The 22888-nt window shown below is 44.1% G+C and overlaps 2 long non-coding RNA genes across 2 annotated transcripts; one reads left to right on the top strand and one right to left on the bottom strand.

Annotated features, from left to right (window-relative positions):
- Positions 1-3174: 3174 nt before the first annotated feature.
- On the bottom strand, positions 3175-7369 carry LOC123070067 (uncharacterized). Its single transcript, XR_006433341.1, has 3 exons — positions 6875-7369; positions 4520-4564; positions 3175-3803 (listed from the first exon to the last, which is right to left on the bottom strand). It is a non-coding gene; the product is annotated as an uncharacterized lncRNA (long non-coding RNA).
- Positions 7370-16624: 9255 nt separating this feature from the next.
- Positions 16625-19881, top strand: LOC123070066 (uncharacterized). The gene is made up of 8 exons (XR_006433340.1): positions 16625-16824; positions 16917-16979; positions 17058-17136; positions 17229-18033; positions 18153-18251; positions 18349-18433; positions 18818-19267; positions 19378-19881. It is a non-coding gene; the product is annotated as an uncharacterized lncRNA (long non-coding RNA).
- Positions 19882-22888: the final 3007 nt, after the last annotated feature.

Genomic DNA, 22888 nt, shown 5'->3' with positions numbered 1-22888 from the left:
GGCAACTTATCAACGCTGTGTGCAGAATTGTCTTCATACTCAGATTGGACGCATATGCCTATGTGGATGATATTGTGGTCAAATCCAGGAAGGCAGAGACACTCATAACTGATTTGCAAGAAACCTTTGATAATCTGAGAGTTTATAAAGTGATGCTCAATCCGGCTAAATGTGTATTTGCTGTACCGGCTGGCAAGCTCTTGGGATTCTTGGTGTCCAACCGGGACATTGAGGCTAATCCGGAAAAGATCAAGGCTATCACATCCCTGGCTAAACCAGCATGTATCAATGATGTTCAATGTTTGGCGGGTCGCATTGCGGCTTTGAGCCAGTTTATCAGCGGGTTGGGAGAAAAGGCGATCCCTTTGTATCAGATGTTGAAGAAGACAGCCAGCTTTGTCTGGAGCGATGCTGCTGATGCGGCGTTTGAGGACTTGAAGAAGCAGTTAGCTGAACCGCCGGTTCTTGCTGCTCCAGTTGATAAGGAGCCGCTGCTGTTATATGTGGCTGCTAATGCCCGGGCTGTCAGTGTAGCTATTGTGGTGGAGCGCAAGGAGGCTGGGAAGGAGTACCCGGTTCAAAGGCCGGTTTATTATATCAGCGAAGTGCTCATTGAGTCAAAGCAAAGATATCTACATTGGCAGAAGCTGGTGTATGGAGTTTTTATGGCAAGTCGGAAGCTTAAGCAGTACTTTCAAGGTCATCCCATCAGAGTGGTCAGTTCTGCTCCTTTGGGGGATATAATCCAGAACAGGGAGGCAACTGGTCGGGTTGCTAAGTGGGCTATTGAGCTTGGACCACACGGTTTGAGGTATATGCCTCGAACATCAATCAAATCCCAGGCCCTTGTGGATTTCATCAATGATTGGACAGAGTTGCAGATACCGGAGGACAAACCGGACAGCACATACTGGACTATCCACTTTGAGGATCTAGGCAATTGGAGGGCTCGGGGGCTGGAGTTGTCCTTACTTCCCCTCGAGGTGATAAAATTCATTATGTTCTTCGCTTAATGTTCCCTTGTACTAACAATACAGCTGAGTATGAAGCCTTACTCCATGGTCTTCGAGTGGCTAAGGAAATGAACTTAAGCCGAGTACGATGCTTTGGAGACTCGGATCTGGTAGCCCAGCAAGTTTCCGGTACTTGGGATTCCAAGGATCCACTCATGGCGGCTTACCGGCGAGAGGTGGATACTGTTGCTGGTCACTTCAAGGGTTATCAAGTGGAGCACATTGATCGGCGCAAAAATGAGGCAATTGATGCTTTAAGCCGGCTGGGATCTCAGCGTAAACCGGTGCCACCCAATACCTTTCTGGATGTCTTGCACAACCCGTCGGTCCAGTTGCCTACAGAGGAGGACCTCGCTATTCCTGATCCGAAGGCACAGTTGGTGGCCGCTTTACATATCATTCTGGATTGGACGGTTCCATACTTGGCATATATGAACCGGCGTGAGTTGCCAGAAGATGAAGTTTTGGCCAGGCAGATAGTCCGGCGATCCAAGTCCATGGTTGTTTACAACAGCAAGTTACACCGTTGCAGTGTTTCTGGTGCGTTCCAACGTTGTGTTTCTCCTGAAGAAGGTCGTGAGATTCTACGAGAGATCCACGAAGGAGACTGTGGTCATCACGCCGGTTCAAAATCCTTAGTTGCTAAAGCATTTCGTCATGGCTTCTATTGGCTGACGGCTCATGCTGATGCTGAGGACTTGGTAAGACGGTGCGACAGTTGTCAGAAATTTTCACGACGAGCTCATGTTCCGGCTCAGGAGATACGGATGATTCCCATCACCTGGCCGTTTGCTACTTGGGGGCTTGACACGGTAGGGCCTTTCAAGCGATCCAAAGATAAGAAGACCCACCTGTTGGTGGCGGTTGACAAGTTTACTAAATGGGTTGAAGCGGAGCCAGTAAGCAAGTGTGACGCAGCCACGGCGGTTTAATTCATCAAAAAGGTGATCTTTCGTTTCGGTTTTCCATACAGCATCATCACAGATAATGGCATGAACCTCTCCAAAGGCGAGATGGAGGACTTTTGTCAACGAGAGCACATCCGTCTTGACGTGGCGTCTGTGGCTCACCCCCAATCTAATGGTCAAGCTGAGAGAGTCAATCAGGAAATCTTGAAGGGCATCAAGCCCCGGCTTATGATTCCTTTAAAGAGGACGTCGGGTTGTTGGGTGGAGGAATTACCATCTGTGTTATGGAGTATAAACACCACCCCAAACCGGTCTATAGGTTATACACCTTTCTTCATGGTTTACGGGGCAGAGGCAGTACTCCAAAGGTGATATTCATCATGCCTCGTCCCGGGTTGCCAATTATGTTGAAGCGGACAACGAGCAAGCACGTCAAGAAGCATTGGACCTGTTAGATGAAAAACGGGACATGGCGTTGGCTCGTTCGACGGTTTACCAGCAAGACCTGCGCGTTATCGCAGCCGCCGGGTTAGAACAAGAACCTTTCAAGAAGGTGACTTAGTGCTCCGGCTCATCCAGGATCAAACCGATATGCACAAGTTATCCCCACCTTGGGAAGGGCCCTTTATGGTCAGCAAGAATCTGCACAACGGATCATACTACCTCATCGACGTTCGCGAGCACAAGGACTCAAGGAAATCGGAGGAGGAGACCCGTCGGCCGTGGAATATCGCTCTTCTACGGCCTTACTACACCTGAGCCATAGGCTCTCACTATGTACATATTTTAACAAGGTATATATTATGATTAATATAATAAACCGGCATCCTTGCTACAAGCAGGGCCTCTGCCGTTCTTCCAATATTTATTGGTTACAAGGGGGCTTCTGCTTACAAAGCGACGTCCTGTTTTGTCCATTAAACCGGCTATCATGCCACAATACAGCTTAGGAGCTTCACACCCAAGGGGCCAAAGAGAGTATCTATCTATTTATATTAAAAAGTATTTGATGGGGTTACCAGAATAAAGATAATTAGCTTAGAAAATCTCACAATAATTAGAAATATCTGACCTTTAATTCGGTGTGCGTATACCAAGTCAATAAAGTACAACCGTTAGATCTTCATAAACCAGGTGGGACCATACCATGAGATAAGGACTTCACGTTCAGTTTCACGAACCCAGGCAAGACCACCCCATGAGGGATCAGATTTCACAATCCCAGGTTGGACGTTCAACAAAAAAACATACAATGTTAAAGAAACGCATACAAGTTGGGTCATCCCACACGAACATGATTTTTGCATCTCCCACACGTACAGATTGTACCATACCATGAGCGATGAGACAATTCCCAAAAAACTAACGCATGCAGCATGCAGATACAATATCCCCAAACAAATCCAAACTATCATCAATAATGTACAAAGATTCAATCTCTGCAAACAGAATATCTCTCTTTCCATCGTGCAAACTTGGTAAACTCAGACATCCCTAGACTACCTCCCCATGCAATGCTTCCACGGCGTCAGAGGTTCATTGTCCTCTAGGTTTTAGGGTACAATTTCTACATCATCTTCCTCCGGCGAACAACACTTTGAGGTCAACTTTTCCCAACCAGTGGCACTTCAGAATTGTCTTCCTCCAGCGGGCACAAGCAAGCTCCATCGAGCAATCAGACCATATCAAGTAAGTACAATCTGCAAAGCCTCAGAGGTTCATTGTCCTCTAGGTTTTAGGGTACAATTTCTACATTATCTTCCTCTAACGAACAACACTTCGATGTCCACTTCCAACAACCAGTGGCACTTCAGAATTGTCTTCCTCCAGCGGGCACAAGCTAGCTCCGTCGAGCAATCAGACCATACCAAGTAAGTACAATCTGTAAAAAAAATAGATGAGGCATGTTAATGGATCAATTATAGTTCAATAATGCTCAAGCAACGCTCATCTAAAAAGATTTCACATGTTACCTCAGAAGGTTGATTATGTAGAATTCTATATGTGTGGGTTCCTATCTTAATGGTGTAGCGTTCATGCTTTTTACTCATCTAGAGAAGGCTGATGTCATGAATGGTGCATCCAGTGTATTCACGTTAAGGTTGTACACTATAAATTAGAATTATACTACAACTATAACAGAAACAAGTGGGATTGCTTGCTGCGACATAGAGTAACATATATGGTACATCAGATGGTTTTCATATTATAGATCAGACCTCTTAAGGGATCAATAATACTTCAATTATACTGTTGGCAGTGCTAATCTTAAAAGATTAGACATGTTACCTCACAAGGTTTGTTATGTAGAAACAAAAGAAATTATGAAGTGTATTCTACATTAAGTAATGCAATTCTATAGGTATGGGTTCCTATCTTAATGGTTGCACGTTCATATCTTAATGGTTGCAACTTGCACGTTCATACTTTTATTCATCTACAGAAAGTTGATGCCATGGATGTTGGTTCTAGTGTATTCATGTTAAAGATAATATACTCTAGAAGACTAGATCCATACTACATCTATAACAGAAACGAATGGGGTTGCTTGCTGCAATATAGAGAAACATATATAGATAGTTTTCATATTTGACCAACCTCAAATTCGATAGTGGGTTCCTGTCGTAATGCCAGCAGCTTCATCTGAAACAAAAATTTCAGACCAGCTGTTAATAAAATTGTATTTATTAATCTACTATGATTTCATATATCTATTCCAGTCTAAAAAATCTTCAATCTTTTTTGTTGTCACACAATCACTGGAGGCAGTTGCAACAATATTTTTTGGATTTATAAAGCTTGCATGGCATAACTTACTTTACTAATCAACATTTTGTTCTTATTTTTTAGGGCCTCAAAGAATATGGCACCTACACCATTGAATGCATTGACTACACGAAACGAGACATGGACAATCAAAGTTTTAAGACTTTGGGACACAATTAACTTATTGACTAATGAACTCATTAGCACAGATTGATTTTTATGTATAAGGTGCAAGTATTACATATATAATGTCTCTTAAGTTTTCCTTTACCAAAGTTTGCTAATGTTTTCTCTCTATGTAGGGCAATGTGATCCATGCTTCCATTGGGAGCAAACTGGTCAATAAATTTAAAGCAAAAATTAAAGAGGACTCCATCTACATAGCTAAGACCTTCAAAGTCTGGAAGTATGAAAAATACCGACCATTGAAGGACAATCTTAAAATCAGTTTCTTTTGTATACAACAGTGAAGGAAGTGGATGGAGAAAAATCCAAGTTTTTAGACTACCACTTCGAATTTGCTGATAGTGATACCTTGTAGAGTAGGGTGAATATAGATAAACAGTGCTTAGGTATGAACCAATGTATCAAATAGCGGGCTATGCCAAATAGCAGCAATCCTTCACATCAGCTATAGTGGGGCTATAGTTGGCTATTTCATATTAAAGGAATCTACAAGAGTGCATGGAATATTTTAAAGCGAGCTTCACTTTTGAAAATGACAACAAACTTGAGATGGAATATTCAAATGAAATAGTTGAAGAGGTATGCACATGCACATTTTAGTATTTTAAATGGTTTATGAACTTATAAAGTCAATACGTTCTTTATAGGGCATACTGGAAAGGCAAGATACACAGGGTTCTTCAAATTCTATTACACAGAAGTCATATAATGAGGTATTGCCACTAATTAATGGTTTAGCTGTCACAAGTGTGCACATTTTTCTTTAAAATATTAAAAAATAATTTTACTTTTATCGGGCAACCACTCTTCCAAGACTACGACAAAAGATGAGAACAAGGATATGTGCAGAAAGGTAACTTCTAAATCATCTAAAAAAACAACAACAATGGAGGACAAAGAGACAGAAGTCTAGCAAAAATATGAAAAAGATGTGTCAATGTTTTCTTCCGGTAATAGCAGAAAACTAATTGTTAAAACTGAAGCTCCTGATGACAAGGTAACAAATTGAAAACATTTTCACCCTGTATATGCATTAATAGTTTTTACGGCGTATTTATTTATGACATCACAAACCACACAGGCAGAGCCAAAAACTGTTTCGCAGAAGATAAAACGAGAGACAAAATGTAAGAGATGTAAACAGGATTTGAAAAGAAAGGCTTCGTGAAATAACAAAAAGTTCTTATAGAGAAAAATCTGTTCGATAGGTATTCGTTCAAATTATTTTCCCTCTTCTGTATATATTAATACTACTATTATTTCATGATACCGCCTATGTTTTTAAGGCGGTAAGGCGATCTAAGGCGTTGGGGGGGCGCCTTATCGCCTAGGCGACGCCTAAGCGCCTAAGGCGGACGCCTAAGCGCCTAAGGCGGGCATATTTGTAAGGCGCTGGCGGGGCGCCTTATCGCCTAAGCGTCGCCTAAGCGTCCAAGGCGGGACGCCTTAAAAACAGAGAAACCGCCGACAAAAAACTGGAAAATCTATTTGACAAGGAGGTACGGAACATTTGAGCTGCAGGTTCAGATATAATTACCAAAGAGGATGATTCAGATAAAGATCGCGAACAAAACTATACACATGTCAAAAGGCCCTACCAACAAGAAACCATGAAGAGTTGTGAAAAGAAACAAATCTAGCAGTGAGGTCAAAAGTACATACTTTCTTGTATTGTTTTTAAGATAAACACAAAGTTCCATTCCGTGTTCTAATTTGGATCAGTATAAATTAATATATCGATATAGTACTAATTTTGATTGGTATGTCTGCTCATACATGCAAGTAAATTTTAAAATTTTCATGAACTTATTACTAGCTACTATGTACTACTACCTTATTCAACAGTTATAGAGCACTTACAAAAAAACATATGTTTTTCCGAGATTAGAAAGAAAAATTATGAAATGTTTACCACTAAAAGTCATTTCGTTGATTACATTATACTGAAAAAAGATAAGAAAAAGGGGATAAATTACAGAGTCGGAAAAGGAAAATAGGGACCTTCAGGTCGAACTTTGAAGAATGTTACCGCTGTGAAGGATGAGGATGATGTGCCGGGCTACCTCGAGCAGAAATTGAAACGATGTGTCTGCTTTGCGCACTTGTGAAAGAAAACGTAGCCAGCAATCTCATACTCAAGATAGATTCAAGAGGGCTGCAGGTCCGCAGGAGATGAAATCAACGACCAAAGAAACTGCACGGACGCCGCCGCCGCCCTTTACAAGCCTAGGCGACCGAAGAGGCGTAGGAGGACAAAGACAAGCCGCCGTCCATGCTGAACATGTGCCATAACCAGCTGCGGGGGTGGCTCCAGGTGAGGAAGATAAACCTCCATGAAGCGAATCAGCAAAGAAAGCTGATGGGAGATATCCAGCAGCAGTAATTTTAGAGTGAGAAGCAAGATTTAGGTAAAGAGAAAGGGGATCGGAGGAGATGGATTGGGAAAACAGGAACGGAGAAGTCAAGAAGTCTATAGAATAGGAAAGTGGAGAATAATAATGGTGGGACCAATTAAACTAATGACGTTTTGAAGGAGTAAGTACACACACCTACCTATTGTGAGTGCACGTGTCTCATATTAAGACAAAGGGCAAGACAAAATATATCAAGGTTCTTTGGTAATAAGAATAATGGATTGGTTATAGATAGCCAAAATATAAAGGGTGGCTTATATTTTAACGATATATTATTTGCTCTCCCAGAGTCCTCACTTCGTATTTTTTTAACACAGTACGCTCACCCGTGGTATTGTTGTGCACACCCAAAGAGGGGACATACGGGATAGTTTTCCTACCCTAGCCGCCGCCACGCCAGGCGACTAGGGAGGCGATTTTCTTCCTCCGATCTCAGCCGACCAGGGCGTTGGTCCCCTCTTCCTCCGGCCGCTCCGGCGGCGGGAGGGAGGGGGGACCCCGTTCCTCCGTTCTGTAGTTAGGTTTTGGATTTGTAGGTCATGGTGCGTCGTTGGGGTGATGGGAGCGGCGTCCGAACGAATAAATTTGCCTCAGCTTCACTCCCACACCGGCAGTGCCGTTGATGGCGGCGTCTCGGAGTTGATGGCATCGTGTGATTGCCGATCCTTCAGATCGGCCGTGTTAGGGTTCATGGGTGATGTTGGCGAGGCGGCGACGGCGAATTCATCAGGTGTGTCTCTCCTTCTGCTCTGTCCCCGTTGCTGTGGCGTTGTCTCCGACGTCATGGTGGAGCAGGGAGGTTTTGTCATCCAGGAGTGCGTGCAGACGGTTGTTTGCGCAAGTGACAGCTGGAAGATGGTGCATCCCGTGCTGGGTTTGTGGTTGGTGGCTGACAGTTCTGGTTTTTTCCTTCGACGACATTGTCGTGCGGGGGTGTCAGATCTAGAGTTCGATGGCGTATCCGGGAACAATGTTGCCCCGGTCTGATTCTTTCAACGGCAATGGTTTTGCTTCTGGCAAACTACTTTCGAGGTCCGTAAAGCTGCTGATCAGCGATGGAGCCGCGTCGAGCTCGGGTGAAGAGGTGATCTGTTTTCTTTTCCTTTGGTGGTCGCTTCGGTGGTGTCGGAGGAGAGGAACGGGCGCTGGTATTATGCATAGGATTATCCTATCTTTTCAGTATTGTAATGTCGGTGCTTACGTGCCATGTAACTGGATCTTTATTTTATAAATGAGACACGTATTACCATGCAAAAAAAACAAATACATATGGATATCAAGACTATAAAAAATCTAAATCAATTTCAGTAAAAGAATTTAAAAAATCTACCAATCTTGGGTACCGTTAGCAATTAACTTATGACTACATTAAAACGAAAGCAACAAGGACTACTCCCTCTGTTCCAATTTAGTTGTTGATGTGTACTAAATCAGCGATAACTATTATGTAATAAAGAAGATAATAAATTTCTATTTATAAAAAACTAAAACATGATAAAAATGTTAGCAAAAATATATAGATATAAGTTGAAGAATGTAGTCGATCTCAAGACTAGAACATACAAATATAATTACAAAAATGCACTCGGTTATAAAACTATAGTTAGTATGGAAAATGAGAATGGACAACACATATACTTATATACCAATAAAAAACCAAACATACGAAAGAAAAAAGTTCACAAAATTCTAATACTTGATAATATCATCACATTTGGTTTAAATTTTCTATGGACAAATTACATAATATTTTCTCAAAAATTAACTTCAAAATCCTAGCCCGCGCATCGAGCGGGCCACTTTGCTAGTTGTTGCTAAAAGCACAACTCAAAAATAGGCACCCATTGAGCACAGCTCACAAAGTTACTTGGGGGCTCTTTGTGTAAAGTAACAAAGAGTTTGAAAGGACCCTTGTAATTGGGTATCGACCCACGGCTTGGAAGTCTGGTGTATTCACCTAAAACCCCGGGTTAACCTGCCTTCATCAAGTAAGCCACTCATATCCAGATAATCCTGACATGACCCGTCGAACGTTTGAAAGTTACTCTCATAGAGACCCTGAACTTGTCAAAGTTAAAACGACGATTGGTTAGTTGGAGGCCCATCTTAAAAAGCTTTGTCAAATGGTTTAACTCGGCGGCCTGGCAGCCCACGAAAAGCCTCGAATTTGGGCCTGGCAGCCCTCAAAAAGCCTCGAGTACAAGTTTTATTTGGTTTTGTTTTTTGCAAGTTTTATCTTTATTTGATAAGGTTCTAAGGTAAACCGGCTTCTCTTGACCCGGCCAGGCTATATGTCTTCATCTCAACCCGGTGTTTTTTAACCCTGTGTGGCTTACAGTTATCAGCTGTTAGCACATAATCAATTATGAACCGGCATCTCTCAATCTGGTCTGGCATTGACTATAAGTCGCCAGGATGACCATCCGGTGTTTCTCAAATACCCGGTATGGCTTGTTACGCACCAGCATAATGCGGTGGGTATTTTCCAATACTCAAAGTTTGGGTTATCACCCTTACTAAACAAGATGGTGAACCAACAAAAGTGATTTAAAATCACAGGTATGATATATTTCATATTTCATTACTTTATAACCTTGGTTATGAGGATTTTGGTTCTATATTGGGTATCATCACCCGTCCGACGGTAAACCGCCAGGACACGTTTAAGTGTTTAAATGCAGAAAGCAGGATTTCATACAAAATACCAAGGCAAATAAAGCAAGCACAAAGCAATCATGCCGGATTACAGTATCAGGTGGCAGTGCACGATGGCAGAAGAGAAGTATTTCAACTAGCCTATTACAAGGCGCTTTCATGCCGAAAAGAATAATTGTGTGTTGCCTGCAACACGTAAACATCAAACCGACTGGCGGATTATGATTCAGCACCAGGCTGACATGAAGTTGAAGGATCATCTCGCGCCGGTTCAACTTCCTCCTCCTCACCCAGTGGCTGGAAGTCAAGGGTGGTCCAATCAATCCTGGTTAAGGCTTGAAAGACAGCTTCGTTGCTTATAAGGTTGGACGGTTCAATGTCAGGGGCATGGGTGTGCTTACAGATTGGAGGGGTTAAATTCTGAGCTTCCTTCATAGCTGCGTCAACCCGTTTGTCGTCTGCATCATAGCTGGACCGATAGACAAACAGATCAACCTCCTCAGCCAATTGGCTTGCCAGTGGGCGCATCTCTTTTGTCAAGACTTTGAGAGCTTCATTATCAAAGTCTAATCCATCTTCTTGTTGACCGGGATAGCCTTTTGCGATATCTGCCGGATCAAGATCAGCAATCCACGCTTTGGCCCATGTCAGTGCTGTTAAAGCGCCGACTCTTGCAGCAGATCGCTTTACCTCTTCTATTTGAGCCGGGGTCATAGACAATTTGGCCAATGTATCCTTGATCAAGATTGGTGCCGGTTTGTTGAAGGAAGATGCACAGATGACTCGTTGATCACCAGTATACAATTGTTCTATCAACGTATAGGCGACCTTCAACTTCATCTGCATATCTGAGCCTAGATGAGCAATACGGCTACCTGCAAGCGGTTTAAGAATTTGCTGTTAAACCGGCAATTTTAAAAATGTTCAAGGAAGGTGTTGACAAAAGGTATTTACCAAAGATTGCTGAAGTCATGGCATTGACTTGATGTTTCAGCCCAGTTAGCTCCTCTGCCACCGGTTTAAGCGCTGCTTCAGCATCTTCAGCCGGCTTTAAGAGAGCTGCCTTCTTTGTTTCCTAATCCGCCCGCTCACTTTTGAAGCCATCCTTCAATTGTTCCATGGCAGTCAAAGCGCCCTTCAGTTCATCTTTGGCCTTGGAGGTTTCTGCTTGCTGGGACTTAATGTTTTCTTGAAGATCAGCAATCTGGGAATCCTTGATGTTCAAGTCAGCCTACACAAGACAGATGATAAAGAGGTTAATTTTTTTCTCAAAGTCCCAAGCACATAACAAGTTATATACTTGGCACTTGGGGGCTAATGCAGATTGCTTTTTGTTATCATTCAAAGTCCCAAGGCTCAATACAAGTATTAATCTTGGCACTTGGGGGCTAATGCATAATTGATCAGAAAAAACAAAGATCAAGGAATTCAACAAGAACAAGTTTGGAACAGAAAGTCCCGGTTCATCTTGAAGAGATAAACCGGCCCTTGGGGGCTACACAGTTGAAAGTCTATTTTATTTTTAAAGTCCCGGTTCATCTTGAAGAGATAAACCGGCCCTTGGGGGCTACAATGGAGTTGATATATAGTGCAAAGAAAATTTATGAAGTGTTTGGAAGTTACCTCATAACGCTCCTTCATCAAATTAACCAAACCGGCCTCATAGTCAAGACTGGTGTATAGGCGGTTTAGGTATCCAGAATGAAGTTTCTGAGTGGGGAAATGAGCATAACTCGACACCTCAGCCTTCCACTTGCTTTACTCTTCAGCAGCAGATTCCACATTGGCACTGTGCTTTGCCAAAGCGACAGGATTACCAGGAGAAGTATGGCCAATCCCAGTAATCACAACATCATCAGTTGCTACATTTGGGCTCGCAGGTTTGTCTGATGCTTTGGCAGGACTTGGCGGATCAGCAGTCGGACTTGGAGGATTAGCTTGTGGGCTTGGTGGATTGATATAAGGGCTCGCCGGGTTAACTTCGGGCGGATCAACATCAGAGGTCTGGCCTTGCGGCACAGGGTCATCCATGGCGACATCAACATTTCCGCCAGCACCTTCTGAGGTCCTGTCCGGTTCAATCTCATCAGTAGGAGCATTTGTTTTCGCCTTCTTGCTCAATCGGGCTTTGGCACTGCAAAATGGCGCACAGAGGATTAATATGGTAAACCGACGCAAGAAGACAAAGTTAACATTATTTTACTTACCCAGGGACGGTCTTGAGGGAAGGCATTTGTGTGGTTGATGAATCGCCAGAGGACGAGTTGGAAGTGGCCTGATAATTTGAGTCAGACGAATTAAGAGGATATCGAAAGTAACCTGCCAAGGGATAAGACTTGATAGAATTACAAGAGACCTCTGCACGGCGTTTCCGGATTGGAGTATCTGGTAAACCGGAAGAAGTGACTTGCTGGCCACTATGCCGGGTTGTGCGACGAGCTTCAGGATGCTGTGGATGCAAAGGAGTGAAAGGATGTGAACGCTTCACTTTCCGGACTGCGCAACGGATTTTTCTTACTGGCACAAGATTGGAATTGGAGGAAAGGGAGATTACCTCTACATTGTCAGCACGGCTCGCTTCCGCATCATCCTGGTAAGGGTCATTGTCAATAAGATGTATGAAAAATGAGCCAAGGGAGTCAAGTTCTACCTCTAGTTCCGAATCATCAACGTCTCCGGGCGGATCAGAGGACTCAGCTGCTTTCTTCTTGGCTGGTTTCTTGATGGCTTTGCTCTTGGCACGAGCAGTCCTCGCCGGTTAGTCTTGAGTTTTTGGCGGTTTGTCCTGAGTTTTCCTCTTCCAGAAAGGATCTTTGGCCTATAAGAATAAACGAAGGAGTATCAGAACAGTGTTAAAGCGGAGGCGGATCAAAAAGGCAGAAAGACAAAAAAATTACCGCTGGCGGCTTGTTGGAGGCGTTAAAGGGACGCAGCCCAGTTTTGCTGCATTCAGCGATAGGTTCATCCAGCATCTTCTTAACAGCCTTAGTGACTTCATCATCAGTTATCTCTATCTCATGGTGCCGTTGAGGGTCCTGAATATCCCCGGTATACTCATGCATCAACCTGGTGTGGCGGCTTAAAGGCAGGATACCCCACGAAACACAGCAACGAACGAGGTCAATGCCGGTTAAGCCGTTTGCTAGGAAGGCCCGGAGCTTAGCGAGTTGAGGTGCATATGTTTGACGTTCTTTAGCTGTGAGCCGCTGAGGCAGGGGATGTCCATTGCTGAGTCGGTGAGCACGGTAACCCGGCAGAGGGTTTTCTTTAGTAGGAGTAGTGTTCTGACAATAAAACCATATTTGGTTCCAATCTTTGGGGTGGTTGTGATGTTAGGCATGAGGAAAATCAACTTCTTTCCTTTTCTGAATCGACACTCGGCCAAGTTTAGTGTTGGGGCCGTCAGAGAATTCAGTTCGGCGGTTTAAGTGGAAGAAATCCCTAAAGAGCTCAACAGACGGTTCTTCTTGAAGGTAAACTTCACAAAACACTTGGAAATTACAGATGTTGGACACAGAGTTTGGTCCAATGTCTTGAGGATGGAGTTGAAAGTTTGCAAGCACATCCCGGAAAAACTTCGATCCAGGAGGGCTAAATCCCCGGTCTAGATGCTGCATAAATACCACCACTTCTCCATCTTGAGGTTCAGGAGGGCACTCAGGGCTAGGGACTCACCAATGAATGACCTCCTTCTTGGCCAAAGCACCAGTTAGAACATACCCATTGAGTTGTGTCTCTGTGATCCGGGAAGGTACCCAGTTGCAAGAGGCGAATTGCTTGGCCATTTTGAAAGACAAGATGTAAAGGAAGTGCAAAAGCCGGTTCACGGTTTAAGGTTGATGTGCACAAACCGGTGTTAAACCGGGGGATTTAATTCAAACATATATGCACTATAAGCCGGATATTGATGCTCAAGTTAAAGTGGTGGTTTATGAGAGGGCTAATGGTACCTGGCGGGTTGTCATTTTCTAAAACTTAAACCACCTACAGATGGAAGAAGCACATCTGAAATTTTACTAAGTACTGAAGAAACAGGTTTCACAAGATGGCATTGTAATTTTGGACCTACCGCGGCCTAGTAAAGAAAAATTTTCTGAGCCCTAAAAATGGCGACGGCAGGACATTAACAGTCCAGATGGGATCTATTCAGGAACAACGAGATGCTATGACAGGACATATTAAAGCTATGGCTTCGGTCACGAGAAGAAACTATCAGGCCTAGCTAGATTCAGTAAGATGCTAGAGAAAAAGCAGATGAGCACCGATGAACGCTGATGAACACCGAAGAGCTTTGAAACCCTAATGCAGATTTGATAAGTTGAGGAAGGGAGTACTTACCAGGGCCACGTAGCGGCGGAGGAGTGTCGCAAGATTTCTAGTACGAACAGGTTGATGCAGCAGCCTGGTCGGTGCAGGTTCAAGGGTCGACAGCGGCGGCGATGCTTGAGCTCTTCGGGGTCGCGAGGAGGAAGAAGATGCGAAGAGGCAGGGGAGAAAATGGAAGGACCCCCTGGTCTTATTTATAAAGGCAAGGGGATAAGCGGCAGGCGCGAGAATCGAGGAGCCTGAAGCGGCAAAAGGGGGTGCAGCTGTCGCCTCGATTTTCGGGCATTAATTAAATGAAGGGAATCTTTATAATCTTTTTTATAAAGAGATGACATCATGACGATTTACTGCAGTTTCAGAAGATGACGTCAATGGCGGTTCACCAAAGTTTACAGGAAGAAGATATCATGGCGGTTTACGAGGATCATAAAAAGATGTTCAGGGAATTTTCTAAGTATTGAAGATTGACATGAATAGGTTCAAATCAATCTGGGGCCTAATGTTGAGGATATAACTACTGAGTGTAAACCACCCAGGAGGGGCCGGTTCACGCTCATCCATATTGAAGCCCATGAAGATAAAGAAGATGGCGCTCTACTAATACAGCTTAGAGGCCCAGAGCCTAAAGGCGGATTAGGGCCCGTAGTTGTAAACCGCCATAGTTATCTAACTTGTATCGTAAGACAGGGAAAGGAAGAGACCGAGCCGGACACTTGTATGAGCCGGCCTCGGGACTCTGCAAACCGGTCGGGCATCAACTCTGTGTATATAAAGGGACGACCCGACGGTGGTTCAGGGACAAGAAACAACAACTCGAGACTCATGCAAAGCGTATTCGTTCCCTGATTATTGAAACCCCAATAATTCCATCACAACTAGACGTAGGCTTTTACCTTCATCGAAAGGGGCCGAACTAGTATAAAACTCTCGTGTCCCTTTTTCTGGTTTAACCCCTTTAAGCTAATCTCGTTGCGATGGCTCCACGACTAAGTCCTTCTGCTAGGACATCTGACGTGTTAATTCCATGACACATCCCAAATTGCCATGTCAGCCTCTAACCTTTTCATCCTTCCTAGCAAATCATTGCTTGGGTATGTTACCGCTTTGCTCAGCCCTTCTTATAGCGTTGCTAGTTGCAGGTGAAGATGAAGTTTGTTCCATGTTGGAACATGGATATTTTGGGATATCACAATATCTCTTATTTAATTAATGTATCTATATTTAAAACAAAAAAGAGGCTAGCCAACTCGCTCCCAGGGCGCTCCCCCGGATTCATCCTTCGCTAGCCGTTCGATTTGGGTCAACGTGGTCTTTTTCTCGTTCCTGTCCATTGGATGTTCACTGCAAATTGACTTGTGCCTTTTGACCGGGTGGTAGATCTTGGGCGGTGCATGACCTATGGGCTCGTGATGGATTGGATTGGCTGGGTGCCAGTTTGTTGGGTGCGTGGGGCAGCCAAACCTGCCGCGTCGGGTGGACACACTTTGGGTCCTGGGGAAGCCGCGAAGGGTTAGCCGGCGCATGTGCAACTGGCTTTTGCACCGCACTTGTGTTGTTCTAATGACGAGTGGGCCAGTGCTGCTCCCTGTCCCGCTCATCAGCTGCCATGGCTAGGCACATCTCGTGTATTGGGTATTTTCTGATTTCCTCGGTCAACCGCTCCTGGCGGGCCGCTTCTCACGCGCTTCCCGCGTCGTGCGTCGTGGGAGTTACTATGTCCTACGTCAGCTACAGAGGGGGTGGGTTGACACATGTGCACCTGGATTGTGCGCACGCGTTTGTACTAGCGCGATGACAGGTGGGCCGCTCCTGCTCTGGTCCCGCTCGTCGGCTGCTACTCCCGTGTCTAGTGCACGTGTACACCTTTTCTGTGCGTGGTGTTGCGTCTTCTCTGCATTTGGACTTTGGAGAGAGAGGATGGACTGCTGCTTGATGCATGTGCTTGTGGGGGCCGATGCATCATGCGTGCCTCACCTCCATCGATGTCGCGGCAGTTGGAGAGAGAGAGATGGACTGGCGCCTACGACCCGCTAGTCGACGCCACAGCCACCGCCCTCCGTGAGCCCGGGTGCATGGTGGCGCTCACGGACATCCACCGCTGCCTCGACGCCTTCAGCGAGTCCTGCGACCGAGCCAAGGGCCTCGTCCAGGAGGCCGCCACTGGCCTCGGCCCCGCCACCTCCCGCGACAACGAGCTGTGCCGCGCCGTGCGCACGGTCGACAAGGAACTCCGGGCCGCCGCCGGTGGCCGGGAGGAGAACGGATGGAAGAGGAGAAGAATCGCCCTCTGACCACGCCATTGGCAGCCGAGGACAGAAGCACAATCGATCTACCTCGTCTCTTGTTGAGGTGATATTCATCCTTCTTGTTCCTCTTATTTTCTTGGTTGATGTGCTAATCATTTTAGTCATCTAGAAGATGATTGAAAAACTGTGACGAGAAATGAGAGATGGACTCGGATATTTTGCCTCGTCATGTCGCATGGTGGCCGAGATGCGGCAGCCCCATGCTCTGTTCCGGTGGGCCTCCTCTGCTCGATGGTTGCGGCTGGTTGAGGTTCGTCCTTCTCTGGTTCACATGTTCTTCGCCGCTGCTTTGGATTCGTCGTGCTAATTTCGTATGTTTGCCTTCGTTTCGTTCATTCATAGTTTGGTACGGTTTCTTGTTGTCGCTTGCGGTGAGCCTTGTGTCCGTCTCTCCATCTCATTGATGTTAGTCCACTCCTCTTATGCTTGCCTATAGAATGTTTGATGAAATGCATGAGTGCTGACGCTTGTTCTATGGTTCAGACTACTTCTCCTGTCACTGGCGCTTCTTCTTCTCGTCCGTCCTGCTGCTTACCCAATGTGCTTCTGCTTGCTGCCTTGGGTAAATAGGTCGTTCTGTTGCTTCTGTGACCGGCGAGTGTTCATTGCATGCCTGTGTGTCGTTGTGCTCTGACCTTTTTTTGTATTTCGCAGGTTGTATGATCTTTTCTGTCGCCGCATTGTTCGACTCATCAGGGTTTTCTTCTTTTCTTTCTACTACCTGTGTGCATGTTTTACTTTCAGTATCTTATGTGTCTTGCTGTCTGCCTTGGTGATCTTTTAAATATCTATATGTCGTGTTGATCGTTTAAATGTTCTGGATATGGTCAGGTGTTGTGTGTTGTTCGTTCTCGTGCTGCTTATATTTCGTGTATACGTGTGAGAAGGATGTGTACGCTTGTTTCCGTCCATGATGAATCTCTGGTAGGACGATTCCTTCCTTGGTTTCTCCTATTCCAGATTCAATTTCCCAAATTAGGATACTATTTTTTTCGATGTGTCTTTTACAACTTTCAGTTTGATATATGAGAGGGCCTGCAGAAGATGATCAAGCAATGGAGACCTAATTCGTGAACCTTGCCACACACTGGCAGGAAGGGAGAGGCGAGAGAAAGTTAGGCCAGGAACAACCATTCTTGTCTAAATAATTATCGTGTTAGATATCACATCTCCAGAGAAGTATAGGATCCATAGGCTAAATGTGCTTATATACATATGTTTTGCCATTTTAAGTAAAGGATCTGGAGGTTCCCTGTAGGCTAGAGTTGCTTATGTACGTATGTTGTGCCATTGTACATTTGAGCCCTATGGTGATGATCAATGCAAAATTGCGTCTTCCCATGGCTTTGAGTTGACAAGCATTTAAGGGGTTCTTTTACTTGCCAGGATCAGTGTGTTCTCGACTTGTTGTGTCTCTGCATTCTCTCTCAGCGGCCATGTTGGTTCCTGAGCACCATTTGTAAGAATTTGGTTAAATTTTGTGTTCACTTTCTTCACTGCTTCATATCTAAAATTTTCATGTAATTGATTCCATGTCAGTTTTGTGGAAAACTGAAAACTATGATGATTTGCTTGCAGATTCTTTAACATTGAAGAATCAGATTTGGTGCTCAGACCTGAAATTCAGAAAGAAAGAAAGAAGCATTTGCTAGGTTCAACAAACGACGACCTTCACTGGTGAGGATTTATATACCTATAACAGAACACTTCCTCAAGCTAAAGGCTTCTGTAACATGTAACATCTGAACTCTGTTTGTGCTAATAATTTTTTCAGCCATTATAAAAGGCCATGTTGCACAAGTGTTTCGGGTTTCAATTCAGGGAGGTGACACCTTGATGAAATATTTGTTCTACAATAGGTTAGTACAGACTTATTGGATCATATTTTCCAAAAGTATGTGAGTATGTCCACCACAATGAATCATAACCCTGAATTGTTATTAAAAAAACATATCTGTGAAACCTTACATTTGTTACTGTTCCTGGCATACAGTCCGTGCTTTTGTCTTTAGGAACTTTACATCATTATCTTGTTTAAGCATCTAGAATATATATCTTCAGTAACCTATTTAACAATGCTTTTCAGCTTTTTTCCATGTTGTAACATACTTCCTGTGCTGTGTGATAATCTACTGATGGCCAGTTACAGCTCCATTTCACCATGGACATTGCATATGATGTTCTTTATTCTCAGCGAAGAAAACATCTCATTTGTTTCTCATACTATTCTCTACAAAAACTAGGTGTTGCTGAAGCTGGAGTCATGATGGCGTTAGTAACCTTGGAGGTGCTTCTTATACGGCAAACCAACTGCCAGATGTTGCATATAGGAGTATTGTGGAGCTAATAATATTTGAATATGAGCTAGCCTACTATTTCAATTTGAGTTCAAAAATTACAAATGTCAGTGTTTGTTTTCAGTTATCAATCTTCTTCCCTTCTCGTTTTTTGGGTCACTTTTGATAGCTCCATTCATTCTGTACATATTAGCTGCCGCCTCAAGCCTTGGCTATTTTCTAGACTAGGCCTCAATTTGCTGGAAAATGCAGTCTTCATTTACTGAGTTATATTTTTGTCTTGCTTTCTTCCAGATCCCTCATACAGTAGTTTGGAAAAAAATCTATCCAATGGTGATGATGCATGAGGAGCAGCAAGGTCATGATCCATGAAGCCCTATGTTCTTTTCCTCACCGGTGAGTTTACCTTTTTATGGTTGGATGCCAAGTAGCCAAGCAGACACTTTTTCGTAGATTAGTTTGCTTAGTTTCATATGTTGAGTTGCGTTATCGAGTGCGGTGTGTAGGCTCTTTCTAGATTGCTCAGCAGGCGATCAACGCGACACATGTGGAGGCTATGAGAGCTATGAATGGCATCGGTCTTGTCATTCTTATGAGCAGGAGCATGGGCCACATTACTCTTCATGCCACTCTAAGCAGCCAGAGGTGTTGACTGCTGCTTGTATCCTGAGATTGATATCCACGTTGAAGGGAAGGGAGACCTGTTTGAGTTCCTGTATGAAAGGATAAAGAAGAAGGGGCATGCTGTCATGGTTGCTGAAGGCGTTGGTCAGGAGTTGATTACCCGGATTGATGACCAGAGAGCATGATGTTCCTTGATGTTAGCCTTCTTCTATAAAGTTTACATGCAATTCTCCTCCATGGTTAAGAAAAACCAATTTAAATGTTTTGTTTCTTTGATGGTTACTCATTTCTCTTACCGTTGTTGTATCAAAACAATTGTATTTTCGTTGAAGGCCACTTGGGCTCATTTTTGAGGAGAATGAGATGTGCGATAAACTACTCTGAAATGTTTGGTTCGCTTCAAACAATTTATTAGCTAACTAATTTTGGCTGCTGTTGCACATGATATAGTTGTACTCTGTTGTTGCCATCTTGCCTTTTATGTGAGGTTAAGCACACAATCAATTAAACTTTTACTAAGTTTTTACCGTGTTTATTTGCTCAAACACAGTTATTGAAAAAATGCAAATACTTTTAACAGGTACATGGTTTTAAATTGGAGCCATTTGGTGCAACGGGTCATGTTATACAAATATGTTTTTTTGGCACAACGGGTTATACAATTTTTTTCAAACTCCGATTTCATAAGATGATAGAGATATTTTCAATATAGTATGGTTTAACCCATGGGCTTTCTATTACCAGTATCAAATATGTTCTTGCAAAATGAAACTATTTTCATCGACAACATGGCTTTAGCGGGTCTCTGCGCCATTTGGCGCAACGGGTCAACTAGTACTTGGTAAAGGGTGGAAGGCTCGGCCTTATGCCTGGTGTTTTGTTCCACTCTTGCCGCCCTAATTTCCGTCATACCGGTGTTATGTTCCTTAATTTTGCATTCCTTACGCGGTTGGGTGATTTATGGGACCCCCTTGATAGTTCGCTTTGAATAAAACTCCTCCAGCAAGGCCCAACCTTGGTTTTACAATATGCTACCTAAGCCTTTTTTCCTTGGGTTTCCGGAGCCCGAGGGTCATCTTTATTTACTCCCCACCCCCCCCCCCCCCCCCCGCGGGCCAGTGCTCGTTGCGAGTGTTGGTCCAACCTGTCAGCCGCCGGTGGCCACCAGGGGCAACTCTGGGTTGGCCTACCGGAAGTTTGGACAATCCGGTGTGCCATGAGAACGAGATATGTGCAGCTCCTATCAAGATTTGTCGGCACATTCGGGCGGCTTTGCTGGTCTTGTTTTACCATTGCCGAAATGTCTTGTAACCGGGATTCCGGGTCTGATCGGGTCTTCCTAGGAGAAGGAATATCCTTCGTTGACCATGAGAGCTTGTGATGGGCTAAGTTGGGACACCCCTGCAGGGTATTATCTTTCGAAAGCCGTGCTCGCGGTTATGTGGTAGATGGGAATTTGTTAATATCCTGTTGTAGAGAACTTGACACCAGATTCGAATTAAAACGCATCAACCCTGTGTGTAGCCGTGATGGTCTCTTTTCGGCGGATATATGCTTAGTCGCTGCTGCAACCTCACCACTTATCCACTCCTTTACCCATTAAGCTTTGCTAGTCTTGATACCATGGTAATGAGATTGCTGAGTCCTCGTGGCTCACAGATTACTACAACAACAGTTGCAGGTACAGGTTATTCGATTATCATGACACGAGAGCGATGCTTGCTTGTTTTGGAGTTCTTCTTCTGCTTCTTCTTCGATCAGGGGATAGGTTCTGGGTCGGCAGCCTGGGCTAGCAGGGTGGATGTCGTTTGAGTTTCTGTTTGTGTTTCATCTGTAGTCGGGTGTTGCTCATATGTATGATGTTGTTGTATTCATGTGGCATTGTATGCCTCTTGTATGTATCCCCAACTATTATGTAATGGTACGATGTAATGATATACACCTTACAAAAGCGTCTCCAATATGCGCTTCTATCCTTGGTGGGACCTTCGAGTTCCTTTAGGATAGGGTCGCATATTGGACGTGACAAGTTGGTATTAGAGCCTAGACCGACCATAGGAGCCCCCTTGATTGATTGTGTAGTTTGGCCGCTGTCGAGTCTAGAAGAAAACTTTTCAGAGTCTAGTTATATCGGAGAGTAGGAGTTCTTTTTACTCCTCAGTCCCTTCATCGCTCTGGTGAGGAATCTTGACGTAGGTGTTTTGAATTACTTCTCGTCCCCTGATACGTCTCCAACGTATCTATAATTTTTATTGTTCCATGCTATTATATTACCCCTTTTGGATGTTTATGGGCTTTATTTTACACATTTATATCATTTTTGGGACTAACCTACTAACCGGAGGCCCATCCCGTATTTCTGTTTTTTCCCCTATTTTAGTATTTCGAAGAAAAGGAATATCAAACGGAGTCCAAACAGAATGAAACCTTCGGGAGCGTGATTTTTGGAACGAACATGATCCAGAGGACTTGGAATGCAAGTCAAGAAGCAGCCGAGGACTCCACGAGATAGGAGGGCGCCCCCCTATAGGGCGCGCCCCCCTGTCTCATGGGCCCCTCGGGCATCCACCGACGTACTTCTTCCTCCTATATAAGCCTACGTACCCCGAAAACATCCAGGGAGCAGACGAAACACAATTTACACCGCCGTAACCTTCTGTATCCGTGAGATCCCATCTTGGAGCCTTCGTCGCGTTCTGTCGGAGGGGGAATCGACCACGGAGGGCTTCTACATCAACATCCTTGCCCCTCTGATGAGTTGTGAGTAGTTTACCACAGACCTACGGGTCCATAGTTATTAGCTAGATGGCTTCTTCTCTCTTTTTGGATCTCAATACAATGTTCTCCCCCTCTCTTGTGGAGATCTATTCGATGTAAACTCTTTTTGCGGTGTGTTTGTCGAGATCCGATGAATTGTGGGTTTATGATCAAGTTTATCTATGAATAATATTTGAATCTCCTCTGAATTCTTTTATGTATGATTGAGTTATCTTTGCAAGTCTCTTCGAATTATCAGTTTGGTTTGGCCTACTAGATTGATCTTTCTTGCCATGGGAGAAGTGCTTCGCTTTGGGTTCAATCTTGCGGTGTCCTTACCCAGTGACAGAAAGGGTTGCAAGGCACGTATTGTATTGTTGCCATCGAGGATAACATGATGGGGTTTATATCATATTGCTTGAGTTTATCCCTCTACATCATATCATCTTGCTTAATGCGTTACTCTGTTCTTATGAACTTAATACTCTAGATGCAGGCAGGAGTCGGTCGATGTGTGGAGTAATAGTAGTAGATGCAGGCAGGAGTCGGTCTACTTGTTGCGGACGTGATGCCTATATATATGATCATGCCTAGATAATCTCATAATTATTCACTTTTTATCAATTGCTTGACAGT

This window comes from Triticum aestivum, chromosome 3B (genome assembly GCF_018294505.1).
Source record: "Triticum aestivum cultivar Chinese Spring chromosome 3B, IWGSC CS RefSeq v2.1, whole genome shotgun sequence".
In the NCBI taxonomy this organism is placed as follows: Eukaryota; Viridiplantae; Streptophyta; class Magnoliopsida; order Poales; family Poaceae; genus Triticum; species Triticum aestivum.
This window is presented reverse-complemented; position numbering and strand designations above follow the sequence as displayed.